General features: G+C 55.0%; 1 protein-coding gene across 1 annotated transcript in view; it reads left to right on the top strand.

Annotated features, from left to right (window-relative positions):
- SDK2 (sidekick cell adhesion molecule 2) overlaps nt 1-13,786 on the top strand; it is a 181,217-nt gene that overhangs the window by 81,857 nt on the left and 85,574 nt on the right. The gene's annotated exons all lie outside the window — the stretch shown is intronic.

The following is a 13,786-nucleotide window of genomic DNA, read 5'->3' as shown; positions in this document are numbered from 1 at the left end:
GAATGCAAATGAGAGGGGGGGTTTAATTGCTTGAGGGTTTGTCTTTTCCAGAGAACTTTCTTTTTCTTTGCAAAGGGGGAGACTAGAGTCTGGGTGACTTCCAGGTTCCTTCCCCCCCCAATCCTGGCCTGCATTGGGCCACACCCAGTGGGTATGGCCACTTTGGCAAAGGAGGGAGCAGGGGTGCCAAGGCAGGAGCACCACCCTCCGCTCTGGATGGTGAGAGGCAGACCAGGAAGCAGGAGGCTCTCCATTGCCCGCCACTCTGGGCCTCAGGTCTTCAGGGGGCCCACGAGGAGACTAGGGGGCCCTCCCTGCGCTGCCCCTTTGATGGATTTTAGGTGGGGACCCAAAGACATTCCTAGCCACAGTCTGGCAGCACTGGGCAGTTTGACAGCCTCAGTGAGGAGCCCTTGCATGCTCTTGGGTGCCAGACATACCCGAATGGCATGCAGAGGGCACACTATGGGGGGGTTAGTGGTGCCAGAGCCTCCCAGCCTGTCCCTGACTTCTACTGGCAGGGAGCCGGTTCTTTCGCTGGTTCTTTCGCTGGTTCACAGCTACTCGTTTGGTGCCTGGGAACTGTAAGTGCACCAGTGTGGGCTCTGCACAGAAGCAGATTCCAGCTCAGCACACGGGCCAGACTTGCCCCACGACAGAATGGGCTTCCTTGGGAAATGGTCAGTCCTGGGGCATCCTGGTCATAGTCAGAGTCCAGCTGGTCATGATGATGATAATACTGGCAATGAAAAAGAGCTTATTATATGGCAGGCGTTATGATACGCACTCTATGATTATCTCATTTACTCTTGCGAGCAAGCCTGTTTTCCCCATTCTACAGATGAGCAAACTGAGGCTCAGGGAGATTAAACAATTTACCCGAAGTCAGATTGTTGAGCTGGGCTTTAGCTAGAAGTCGTCTGACTGCAGAGCTGGAGTTCTTTACCACCCAGCACTGCCTCTCATTGAAAAAGGATTGCATCCTTAATGCATATCCTAAGCAATCTCTGAGAACGGTGCTCTCCCAGTTCTAGAAAACAAAGCAGCGGGAGAAGGCAAATGTGCCACCTCAGAGCTTGGTTGGGTGGAAGTTATTCCAGGGACGTGAATGGGCTTCCACCTAGGGCACTCATCCCCACCCAGCCCCCTCACCCCCAAGAAGGCTGGCCGAGGAGCACTGTGGTTGGCCAGGCCTCCATCGGGGGGTCTTCTCGAGGCCATGGGTCGCTGTGTGTACAGTCCCACACTAGAGCCACGTGGTGGGAAAGGAGGGTGAGAGCTGTTAGCAGAAGGGAAGGCGGGGCACAGAAGTCACCCATGTCCACTTCACCAGCCCTGCCCCCAAAGAGGGCCTGGCTCACAGCAGGTGCTTTTTTTTTTTCCTCTTTTAATTTTGAAAATTTTCTAATCTTAGACAAATTATAAGTACAGTACCATAAATACCTGTATACATTTTAGCATCCGCCAGTTGTTAAGATCTTGCATCTGCGCTCTCTTGCTCTGTCCATACATGTAATGCGAGCACTTTTTTGCTGAGTTATTTAAGAATTAGTTGCAGATGTGATGTCCCTTGACCCCGAAGTAGAATTGTTAGGTATAAGCAATTCCTCTGCGGAGCCACGATACAATTTTCACCCCCAGGAAATTTCACATTGATACAAGGCTGCTAATACCCAGGCTAGATTTCTCCGTGTGTCCCCATTGTGTCCTTCGTGGTTATTTTTAGTGGTGGTGTTTGGTACAGGATCTAATCCAGGTGCGCACATTGAATGTAGTTGTCATGACTCTTAGACTTCAGGCTCCTTAAACCTAGAGCTTCCTCATTTCTTGTCTTTCGCGGCCTTGACATTGAGAGTTCAGGCGGCTTTGTCTTCCAGTGTGGACTCGTCGCGTTAAACCTTTCAGGGGACAGACGTGCCTCCTTCTCAGTGGTTCGTACCTGAAGACGCCCGATGTCATTTTGCCCCCTCGCTGGCGGTGGTAGGTGTGATTCAGCTGGTCAAGGCGATGCCCGCCAGGTTTCCCCATTGTCAGGGTGTTAAGGTACCTTCTCGCCCTCGGCTGATAGCCTAAGGCTGTGCGAATGTCCCCTCTCCAGGAACCTCCCGCCGTGCTTAGGATCCGCTTAGGATCCGTCGCGGAGTCTTAGCAGTGATAAGCAGATTTTCTATTTGCGTCATTCCTTTTACTTCTGTCAGCTGGCACTCTTTTGTTGGAAAAGACTTGTCCCTTCTCACCCCCTTTGACATCATTTCACAGAAGCTTCTGCCCCTCAGTGTGCTCGACTCCATCCCTGTCACTCATTCTGGCGCCCGTGGTAACCCACACCCGGCCGGTGGCGCCTCTTCAGGCCGGATCCTGGGTCCTTTGGACTCATCCCCATCAGATTCCTTGCACTTTCTTGCTTTTTTGGCTCAACAGTGTGTTGCCGATTCAGCTCTAAAATAAATGCATCCTGAAAATTCATTACGTAGTTAGGTTGGCCAGCTTCCCACGGTCCTTCAGCCACCGCCTGCTGCCAAGGGCTTCCTTGTCTCTTGCAAATTCCTGACTTTAGGTCAGGTGACAATATCCAATTTTCAGGCAGAAAGATGGCTGGATTTACTCAGCAGGTCGAGAGAAAATAAGATTGAAAGTGCTGCCATAAATTTAGCTGTGTTTCCCACCCCGTCGCCAAAGGAAGAAGTTTGTATTCATGTCCAGTCTCCAAAGGTCTTTATTCTCAGTGGGAGCTGTACAGAATGGGCCGTGTGTGTGTGCTTGTGTGTGTGTGTGTGTGTGTGTGAGTGACACAGCTGCACCGAGGAAATCCTATGCATCCTTCTGCGTACCAGTGCCAGCGAGTTTGTGGGTCCACCTCCATCCGTGGGGGGCAGAGTGGGGTTCGATGGACGCTGGAGCATGGCCCACCTGGATATAGTCACACTGCCACCGGTATAAGCTCTGTGACTTTGGGCAGGACTACTTAGCCACCTGTCTTCATTTTCTCATCTTGGAATCAGGCACAGTAATGCCTACGTTAGGGGGTTAGAGGAAGGATTAAATGAGGTTCTGTGAGACAAGCCCAGTCCCTGTACAACAGACATGAAATAAATGGTACTTGTTAGGATTCTACAAGATGCCCTGCTCGATAGGATAGTGGGGACAAATCTGATAACAAACCCACTAAATCTCACGCGCAAGTGAGTGTATCTCCTGCGGTGTCTTGCCAGTGACACAGCTACGGCCCAGGACCCTTTTGTGTGGAATTCCTCAGGACCCTTTGTAGAATTCCTCTTGCCCCTTGTTGGTGACATGCTTTATCCATTTTGAAACCAGCCTTGAATTTTCCAGTTTGGGGCTATAACGGTTGGGGGTACCACTTGGGTGCAAAACAAAATTTAATTCTAAAATGGGATTTCTTTTCCCATGTGGGTGGGATATTGCCTGGGAAGACCCTTCCATAGGTTTGGGCATCGGCCCCACTGCCCTCCCCACCAGTGGGACGGGGCACAGCCTCATGGTGGCTATCGGTGTGCGTTGGGGTGGAAAGGGGGAGGTTGAACACAGTACTCAGACATATATGATCTAGTGTGTTTGCACACGTGTGTGCCCATTTCCTTCACAGTCTTGTATGCATGGTTAATGGTTGTGAGCGTGTGTCTGTGCAAAGCATGTAGGAGTGTTTGTGTAACCTCCCGACTCTGTGGGATGGTGACTCACATAAGGGTCAGGCTCTCTTCTGGCCGACTAGAACCCACACCCCTCCTCTCGGCTCCCCACCCCCTCCGCGCCCCTCCAGGTTGGATCAGTCCCGCCTCAGTTTGTGTCCATTTCACCAGCCAGGGCAGCGAGGCTGGGGACAACCCCACCAGCTCAAGGATGGGCAGGCCGAGCCGTGGCAGTGGAGGAGGGAGGGGAGATGGATGGTAACCACCTGCCCCTGTGACCACTTCATGGCAGAGTCATCAGCCAGATAATCTTGTCCCGCCCTGATAATGCCTTCTCCCATAATTATCCTCACACTTAAAATGACTAGGAAAACCAATCAGCCAGGCAGATTACACACACACACACTCCCCCCGCATTATGGAGGCTCGCCTGCTGCCAGGTATTTTCATACATCATCTCACAGCAACTCTAGGAGGTGAGCATTATTACCCTCATTTGGCGGATGAGGGCCTGGAAGCTCAGAGAAGTTCCGGGACTTGCCTGAGGTCATCAGCAGAGCGAGTGGCAGGTCCCAGAGATGTCTGTCAGGCCTGAGTGTGTTCTGTCCTCTGCACAGATACACACAGGTTCCCAATCGGGACCCTCTGCCCGACTCCTATCACTGTGTCATTCTTCTGGCCCAAGAGGCAAGAAACCAAGGGCCTCAGGCCCTCCAAGGGGCCTGTGTGAGGGTGTGAGCCCAGCTGAGGCCCCGGGTGGCCCTGGCTGGCATGGAAAAGAGCAGTTGTGTGGAGGGGAAGACCAGGTGAGCCAGGCCGGGCGTGTGGCTGGCCCCAGGCTGCGTCCCCAGGTGTCTCTCAGGGAACTGCACAGGCTCAGTGGTGGGAAGAAGAAAACCCCACGTGTGTGACAGCCCTAGTGAGGGGCACAAAGCAAGGGACACATACAAAGATGGTGCTGCCTTTGAAATTCTTCAGAGGCAGGGATGAAGGGAAACTCCCCGGGCCAGCTGCTTTGTCTGTCGCTTGTCCTCTGGCCTCCCCTTACAAGTGAGTGGAAGTGAGAGCGGGCGGCCGACGCTGGGGAGGCAGAGGCGGGCTGGCTTCCCACAGGGCACCGGAGCACATGCCACGTGAGTGCCAGGACCGAGCCAGCTCTTACCCGCAGCTGCTCGGGAAGGCTGGTGCTATTATTATCTCTGCCTCGTAGCTAGGAATCTTGGCTCAGAGAGCTTCAGCAAGGTGCCCAAGGTCACACAGCCATACCCGGAGGGTCAGGTTTCACACGGGATCTCTCAGACCCCAAGCTGGGGACCCTCTCCCTGCTCTGAACGTCTTGCTGTGCTTGTCCTTTCCCCAGGACAGTGGCACTGCCAGGGCCCAGCTTATTGGGATGGCCCAGCCAGCCTTCTAAAGAGCTGCAGAAGGGGAACGATTCTCAGCTAACGGAACTTACCAGGGGCCTGGCCCTGTTCTACATGCTTTGTGTACGTTAACTCGTGATAACAGACACTCTGGTCATCTGCGTGGGGGTGTCCTCTACTGGTACTGGCCTATTCCTCCAAGATTCAGCACCAAGACCCCCCAATACAAATCCCAGTCCTGGCCCGACGCACTGTATGCCTCAAGGCAAATCACTTAACCCCTGCCTCAGTTGCTGAGCCTATTAAATGGGCATACTAGAACTAGTAGCTGCCCTAGGGGGCTGAGTGTCACACGAGATCAAGCATGCAGAGGGGTCTGGTCATCCGCGTTTCTGTAAGTCAGAAGGGAGACCTGGAAGGCACCCAGGAATCGCGCACCTGTCTCCTCCCAGTGGGCAGGCTGTCCCCTCTCCATCCTTCCTGGCCACAGTGTCACTCCTGCCCTCCTGGAAAGTCCAGGCTCCGCTTCCTCAACCAACCAGATCCCATCCGCCTGGCTCCAGCCTCTTCGGAGATTGACTCCAGTTCGGCCGTGAGTTTGGACGTCTTGTCTGAAAATGGAAGGCTGCCGGTGAGAGAGCTGAGGTGCAGGAATTGGTTATGATGGGCATAAATTGAATTTTAATAGAGATGTACATGGCATTGAGCCAGCACACTCAGGCAAAGGGAAGGTAGTAATTAAAAGTTAACGAGTCTAGAAATGTGCAAATCATCAGGGGGGATGCGGGAGGTGGGCCAGGAGGAGCGAGAGGCCCCCTGCCGGGCAGAGGACCCTGCCCACCCTGCTGTGCCTGCACACAGGAGACCTCCAGCAATGGGATGTCTGAGGGACCCTCACACCACACCCTGTTCTGCCACAAGGAACACAGTGACTAGAGCAGGGTTTCGAAACCTGGGCGCTAGGTCATTCTTTGTTGCGGGGTTCCCCTGTGCACTGTAGGATGTTCAGCAGCATCCCCAGCCTCCACCCACTACATGCCAGTAGCCCCCTCTCCCAGTCATGACATCCAGAAATGTCTCTAGACATTGCCAGGTGTGCCCAGGGGGGCACACATCGCCCCCATTGAGAGCCAGCTTCCTAGAGCGAGGCACTGGTGCCCCTGACACCAGACTCGCAGTTGGAGCCAGAACTGGCCCTCTGCGTGCAGACACCCTGTCGTGTGGGGGGTCAGGGGTCTGGCTTGTCAGGGCCCCTCTTAGGGGCCTCTCCTGCCCCCCTTTGACTTTTCATGACAATCCCAGGAGACGGTACTTCACTGAGTTGCGCAGAGTGGCTTTCCTCTCTGCTTCATGGGGTCCTGGGTATAGGATGAGCATGCCAGGTATGACAGTGTCGTTGCACAGAGGAAGACGGAGTCTGCACAGACTCAGGGCCTGGCTCCCCGGAGTAGAATAACGCAGGCCGGTCTCCTACACGCGGTCCTGCTAAAAGCTGCTAGAGGGCTTGAGGCCACTGTCAAGAAGAGCACGGATCCCAGTTCCCTGTAGCAGCCCTGACCCAGTCCCCACAGGTGCCCGAGAACACCTCCTAACACGGCCCCGAGGCTCTGAGGCCTGGCCTAACCCCCGCCCTGTGGTGGGGGATTTAGGACAAGTTCTTCTTGGACCTGAGGGGCCCAGCCTCAGCCTCAGGGTTCGCTGGTGACAGCAGAAGCCAGGAGAGAGAAGGACGGGAGGGAGGGAGGTGAGAGAGAGCGCCCGGGAGAGTGGTCAGGGCAGGTGGTGAGCAGGGAAGGCACAGCTGGCTCCCTGAGCCTCAGGTTGACGTTGCAATAATTATGTCGATTAAGACAAATAAGTTCAAAATGTACCAGGAAAGGGGAGAAAGGAAGCAAGCATCGCTAAAACATTGGCTGTCTCCGTTTCCATAGCAACCTGTTTCCTCAAACTCTCATCAACTGGTGCTGGCTTGGAGAGGCAGAGGGCCCCCTACTCCCGAGGGAGCCGGAGATGGATGGTGGGTGTCACTGTCAGGGCCCAGGCTAAGGGCCAGGAGGTCCGAGGAGCACACGCCAGGGCCTTGAGTCACCCAGCCACAGAAGGGCTCCACTGGTTGGCACCTAGGCCCAGCCTCTGTCTTACTATTGGGACAGTGTGGCCTGAGAGGAAAATGATCTTCCTCAGAGACGGGGCATGAGTTAGTGTCAGAATTGGAATTCAAGCCCAGGCCCCCAAGTCCCACCAGCACTGCTTGGAGTTCTCGGCATTCTGGCATACAGAAGGCAAAGGCCACAAGATCCAGTTTTATTAGGTGACATTTCCCTCACCAGGCTGAGCATCTCGGGATACAGGAGGTACACACCACGTTGGGACACGCCCTGCAAGATCAAGGCTAGTGCTCGGGTCACGGGTTCTGCCCTCACCTCTCTCTCCCCCTGTAATGTCCACTGAGTTCTTTCGGTGTCCTTGTGTCCCCGTGATCCAGAACATCACTCCAAGACGTCAGGGCCCTGAGAACCCATGGGGGTGGGGCAGGAAGGACATTTCCATGAAGCCGTGGATCCCCCTAAAGCTGGGGCAGGCAGGGAGGGGCTGATCTCTCAAAGTCCCCCCTGTGCCCTCAATTCCTCTAACGTGCTCAGTAGGCAAAGCTCTGCATGTCCATTCACAGTCCACAAATGGTACCCAACATGACCCACCACACAGGCACACACGGTGTCAGTGTGACCACAGTTAATTCTCACGGGGCAGCCTTAGGGGTCCACAAAGCGGTTATTAGGCTTCCCATTTTATAGATGCAGAAACTGAGGCCTGGGGGGGGGTGTAAAGGGACACATCCAGGGTCACTGCATATTGGGAGCGAATGGAACAAGGGACTCAGACCCGTGGCTGACCTCCCTGAATGGAACTGTCCCAAATACACAGGTGTGCTCACTGAAGTCACCCCCTCTCTTCTCCCTTGTCACCGCCTCCCACTCTCCAGAGACTGACGGGTTTTCCACAGCCAATCCCAGCAGCCTGGGAACAGGTGGCAGAGCTCCCAGACTCCCCGGAGTGCAGAATAGAACATGCAGACGAGGCCCTGCCTGCCACCTTCAATGACAGGCTCTCGAGGAAAGCCCTTCTCTGATGAACTGAGGCTATTTATTTCCATCGCAAAAAACTTAACATGCAAATTAGGAAGGGTTTGGTCATCCATCACCTGAAATGGACAGGTCTGAATTTGGCCTTGAGCCCTGGTAACCAGTGCCCAGGGATGGGTGTAGGGCGGTCAGGCAGGCGGGGCCCAGGCCATGGGGGAGGCAGGGAGAGGTGGTCCTCGTCAGAGACACACATGCTTTTCATCGGGGCTATTCCAATGTATGGAAATACTGTCTTCCTTCTTTCTCCCTGTGCAGCCGGACTGGAGATCCCAGCCTGTCCTGGGGACACCCCCCCACCACCCCCGCCAAAGATCTTCCTGCACCCTACCCCCTCTTGGCTCTCAGCCAGGACACAGAACCTAATTAGACCTTGACTCAGTTGTGCTCCCAGGTAGGCAAGTGCTCTAGATAGACGTCTGGGGAGCTGGTAATGACCCCTGCTTCTGGGGGCTGCCTTGGTGCCTGACTCCTCCCCCCCATACCTCTCAGAGCCTCTCTCTGGCCCATTCATGGGATTTCTCAATGTGGGAGAGTTCAGGAGGCCTCTCCCTGTGTATTTGTCCCTCCTAGAGGAGTTTCTGCCAAGGCCCCCTTTTCTGCTCTCTGACTAATGGTGCACCAGGGTGTCTGTCACTCCAAATTTCCACCCAGCTAAGGGAGAGGCTTGCTGCCAGCCGGCTGCCCAAGGCCCTGGGGCACAGAGCCTCCTAGGAGTGGGCTTGGAGGAGGGAGAGGCCATTTGTCCTGCAGAATGAGGAACAGTAACTGAGATAGTCAGTCTCCCCAAGAGAGATGGAGCACAGACCCTGGAAGTCAACCCGCAGCACGTCCAGAAGCTCCAGCCACTGCAGCTGCCCCTTGACCCTGAACCCCTAGGGCACATACAGAGAATGGGGCCCTACCTGAAGGAGCAGGCCCTGCCTCTGGTCAGTTAGCTACTGTGGCCCAGAAACCACCCCAAACTTTAGCGACTTAAATAACCATGATTTCTTACTGCTCTGCTAGTCTCTCCCGGGCCTCTCAGGAGGTCGCCTTGGGCCAGCAGTCAGCTGGGGCAGAGCTGGGCTGGGACAGCTGGGCTGGAGGACCTTTCTCCTCCCGTGGTTTATCTTCTGTGGATGGTGGTCTCAGGGCAGGGAACTGAGAGGGCAAATGTAGAAGCTGCAAGGCTCCTGGGGCCTAGGCTCCAGAATGTTACACCATCTTCCATCAGTGGAAGCACATCACGAGGCCAGCTCAGATCCTGGGGAGGAGCAGACTCCACATCCTGACTGGAGCTGCTATATACTATTAGGGCCATGCTCCGCGGCGTCCCAGCCTGGCAGCCAAGCAGCTCACCTTTTCCAGATGGCGGCTCGCCGGTGGGTCCCCAGGGCCTCGTTAACACAGTTCTGTTCTGGGTCCCACACCAGGTGCCTCCTAAGTCAACTCCAAGGGTGACTTTGAAACCCAAAGAGAGTGGGCAGAGGTTGGAGGTGAATCACACTGGACGGAGGCCAGAGAGGTAGAGCAGACAGAGTCGTTCCTGGGGCCAGCTGCCCAGGGGCCGAGCAGATGTGCAGAAGGTGGGGGGGAGGGGATTGGCTCCAGGCCCTGGAGTGCAGGGTGGCTGCTGTCACAGCCCCAGACACCGGATGTCATAGCAGCTGAAGCTCAGGCTCTGCTCCTGGACTGGCCTGCTGGGCAAGGCTTGTTCTACGAGAGTGGGTGTTGGGCCTAGTAGGAGGGGCTGTTAGAAAGGGCTCAGGGCAACGGCCGTTCTCCCAGGACAGTGACTGCGTGAATAGTGACATCAGTAATCCCAGTGGCAGCTACGTTGGTGCTTACCACACCCTTCATCCCGAGGCCCTGGCCTTCTAAGCACTTTACAGCTGTCATTTCATTTCGTTGTTCAGTGTGCCTTCAGGCAGGGACTGTGGTGTGGTGTTAACAGCACAGGATCTGGAGGCAGCCTCTTGCTGCTCTGCGCCTACTGGCTGTGTGATCTTGGGCACGTGACGGAACCTCTCTGTGCCTTAGTTTCCTCATATTTTTCATCTGCCAAATTTGGATAAAATTAACTCTGACCTCCACAGAGTCATTCATGAGGAGTAACTGCATTATCATATGTAAAGTGCTTAGAACAGTGCCTGGCCAATATATTATTATTATTACTATTATTATTACTCCTCTATTATAAGTAGATGAGGAAATGGAGGCCCAGAGAGATTAAGCAACTTGCTCAAGGTCACACAGCAAGTAAGATGCTCAGACAGTCATTAACCCCCCTTCTCCACCCATATCCACCGGCCCCTAGTGCAGAGCTACTTAGGCAGAGGGAAGCAGGGTGATGTGACTTGGGGGCCCCTTGGCACTGTGCTTTAGTGGGGTGCTCACAAACTGTGCAAGCGGTCCGCCTGCTCAGGCTTGCTGAGGGCCGCTGCATGTGAGGCAGAGTGTCAGCCACTGAGCGTGATGCAAAAACTAGGAAAGGGAGATAGGAAGCTGAAGAATTAGGAATGAACCCAGCAGGGACCTTCTGTGCTCATGCGGGGACCTCAAACCCTGGCACCCCATAGTGGGGGAAGGTCCGGGATGGAGCTCTGCCAGGTCTGCCATAGAGTGACAAAAACCAGGGCAACACGATGGGTTTTCCTAAAGCTAAATTCATTCAGTGTATACAACTCTCCTTTCCTTTTACTCTTTTGGTGTTAAAAATGTCCTTTTAAAAAATTCACTGAGATCTGCACGGCATTTTTTTTTTTTGTTCTTGTTGCCTTCGTATCCTTGCTGGTCAAATTAGCGTTCGCCCTACCTGCCCCTAGGTCTGCATGTGGGGATGGACATAGATTTCAGGTGCTCTGTGAAATCTCTGAGTGTTTGCTACACCGTTTGTATGTTTCTCAAGGGGGGAATGAGGTCATGTCACATTTGCCCCCGAAGCCCCCAGCACAGCGCTGGACAGCCAAGACTCCCCCAAAGGGAAACACAGCCCAGAGCTGGGAGCTAGGGGAGGGCTCGGGGGCACACACCTCCCCTGCCTGGACAGCTGAGCCTTGCACTCGGACACGAGGGATGCAGTGACACCTGAAGCCCTGCCTCAGGTCGCGAGCAAGAGCATCCGCTCTGACCTTGAGCCAGGTCTGCCCAGGCAAGGGCATGGACGTCTCACCGCGCACCCCCACCCTGCCAGGGCTGCCAACAGCAGGCACTGCAACATGGCCAGGGAGGCCTCTTCCCGGCTTTGCTTGGCCTGACCTGCCCGGGCAAGCTGCTGGGGGGCAGGGAGACGGTGCATGTTCCAGCCTTATCAACACTCATTAATCCCACCAACATCTGGCCTGGGGAGATCAGGAGCCCCGTGAAGACCAGAGAGCAGGACTCAGCCGGGCAGGACGCTCGGGCCAGCTGGACAGAGCTTGGCAGGGTCCACACTGCCACCCACGCTGCCACCCGGTGCACCACCCCCAAGTAGATGCTCCCTGTGCACACCCACCCCCCTCCTTGGTATTAATTAGCGATTATCCTTTGTGGTAATTAAAGAGGCCTTGACAAAGTCGTTCCTGCTCCCAGATTAGCGAGTCTTCGCTCCCTTCTGCTCCCTGCACATCAGAGATGCCAAGGGGCCGGGTGCTGAACTCTCCGCTGCTGCCTTGCAGGGGTGGGGGCCGTGGCAGGAAGGGGGTGGCCTGGGAGTGGAACCGGGTTTCTGAGCAGGATACGGCAGCGGCAGTAACGTCTCCATCTGAACGTAAGGAGCTGATGACTGATGACTCCACGGTGCCATGGGGACGACTGCCTTGCTGGTATTGTTGTTATTGTTATTACTCTGATACCCGGAGCCTAATACACTGCCTGACATGTTGTAGGCACTCCAGTCCGAGTCGAACGGTCAATAACAGCAGTAACCCCATGAGGCCATGCTCCCTGCGAGCACGCCGGAGGTCAGGCGCTGCGCCGAGGGCTCCGCCGTCAGTTCTGCTATAATATGCGACATAAGCGTTGGTAGGAATCACCACGCTATGCAGAATCGCACAATAAAATCCACAAGGCTAATGGGGGAAATGGGGTGAGGGAACAGCAGTCAAAACCTTCATCCGAGACACTTCATAAAGATGACCACGCGGGTCTGCGCATATCCAGTGGCTCGGAAATGCATAAACACGATAAACAGGGCCCTTTGCCTTGGGAAGGGCCTGGAATTTGTTTGTGGACGTGGGCACAGGAGGGTCGCGGCCGGTGAGTGGTTGTGAAGGGTGGAAAGAGAGAAGTCTGAAATCGGACGGAAAGAGGTAGACCAGGTGCGGACGGGTGAGCTCATAACGGGGGTGTAACTGCGGCTCCAGTCAGCTGAGTGCGGTTTTCCGAGTTTACCGAGTGTTTCTTGAGGACAAAATCACGCACAAGCAAAAGAAAAACTGGCGCTGGGCACAGATCGTCCTCTAAATATATTAATTGCATTGGAACAAAAGCATGAGCACAAAGCCGCCTGAACGGGTATTTTGTATAAGGCACCACCCTTATTGCGCAAATTATACAGGGGGAGTGCCCGAGGCTTAACGAGGCCCAGCCCTTTGTAAGGTCACGTGCTGAGCGAGTGGGCAGCTGGGACTGCAGCAGACCTGAGGCCAGAGCAGTGCTCCTGAGACGATTGGTCTGCCCTGGCCAGTGTGGCTCAGTGATTAGGACGTCGGCCCTCAGACTGAAGGATCGTGGGTATGATTCTGGTCAAGGGCACGTACCTGGGTTGCAGGTTCGATCCCCGGCCCCGGTTGGGACTCCTGCGGGAGGCAACCAACTGATGTGTCTTTCTCACATTGATGTTTCTCTCTCCCCACCACCTCCCTCCCTCCCTCCCTTCTACACTCTCTAAAAAGCAACGGAAAAATATCCTTGAGTGAGGATTAAAATAAATTTATTTTTTTTAGAAAAAGATTATTGTTCTGTGGGATCACAGTCAGAATCAGTCTCAGACAGGGCGGCACTTTGCTTGCTCAGCCCCATCGTTGCTCCCCGGCCTCCGCCTCCTGGCTTTGGCCGCCTCCGCTTTGCTCTGAGCCCTGTAACCAGCAGCGGACGCCTGCTTGTCGCACCCGGGCCAGCGGGCGCACTCTGGAAAGGGCCCGGTACCGGTGACGGCGCTTCCCGGGCCGTCCAGTCCGCTGCGACATTTCCGCCCCGGGTTACGGAGCGAGAGCCGCCGAGGCGCAGTCCGTGAGCGAGCTGGCTGGCTTCCAGTGCGCCTTTATTCATGGACGTGGAAATTTGAATTTCATACCACTTTCACCTGTCGTGAAACATCACTCATCTTTCAATTTTGTTCAACAATTTAAAGATATGAAAACTGTTTGTAGTCTATCTTGCCGAACGACAGAGGGTGGGACGTAGACTGGGACGAGGTTTGGGCTGCAGTTGGCCCACGTCTGTTTTACGCCCCCGCTTAAGCCCCTCCACATGTCCCCAGAGTCCTTAAGAAAAAGCCCAAACTCTTCAGTCCCGTGCACAGGCCCTGTGGAGACTGGTGCCAGCCGCGAGGCCAGCCTCTCCCCTGGCCAGTGGCACATGTAGTGACTCTCAGAATAGTTCTTTCTCTGATATGTACCCCTCACCCTGGCACCCTGACTCACCCTCCTATCCTACCTTGGACAGC

Source organism: Miniopterus natalensis, chromosome 17 (assembly GCF_054644295.1).
Source record: "Miniopterus natalensis isolate mMinNat1 chromosome 17, mMinNat1.hap1, whole genome shotgun sequence".
Lineage (NCBI taxonomy): Eukaryota > Metazoa > Chordata > Mammalia > Chiroptera > Miniopteridae > Miniopterus > Miniopterus natalensis.
The sequence above is the reverse complement of the archived record's forward strand: the minus strand, read 5'-3'. Positions and strand labels throughout refer to the sequence as shown.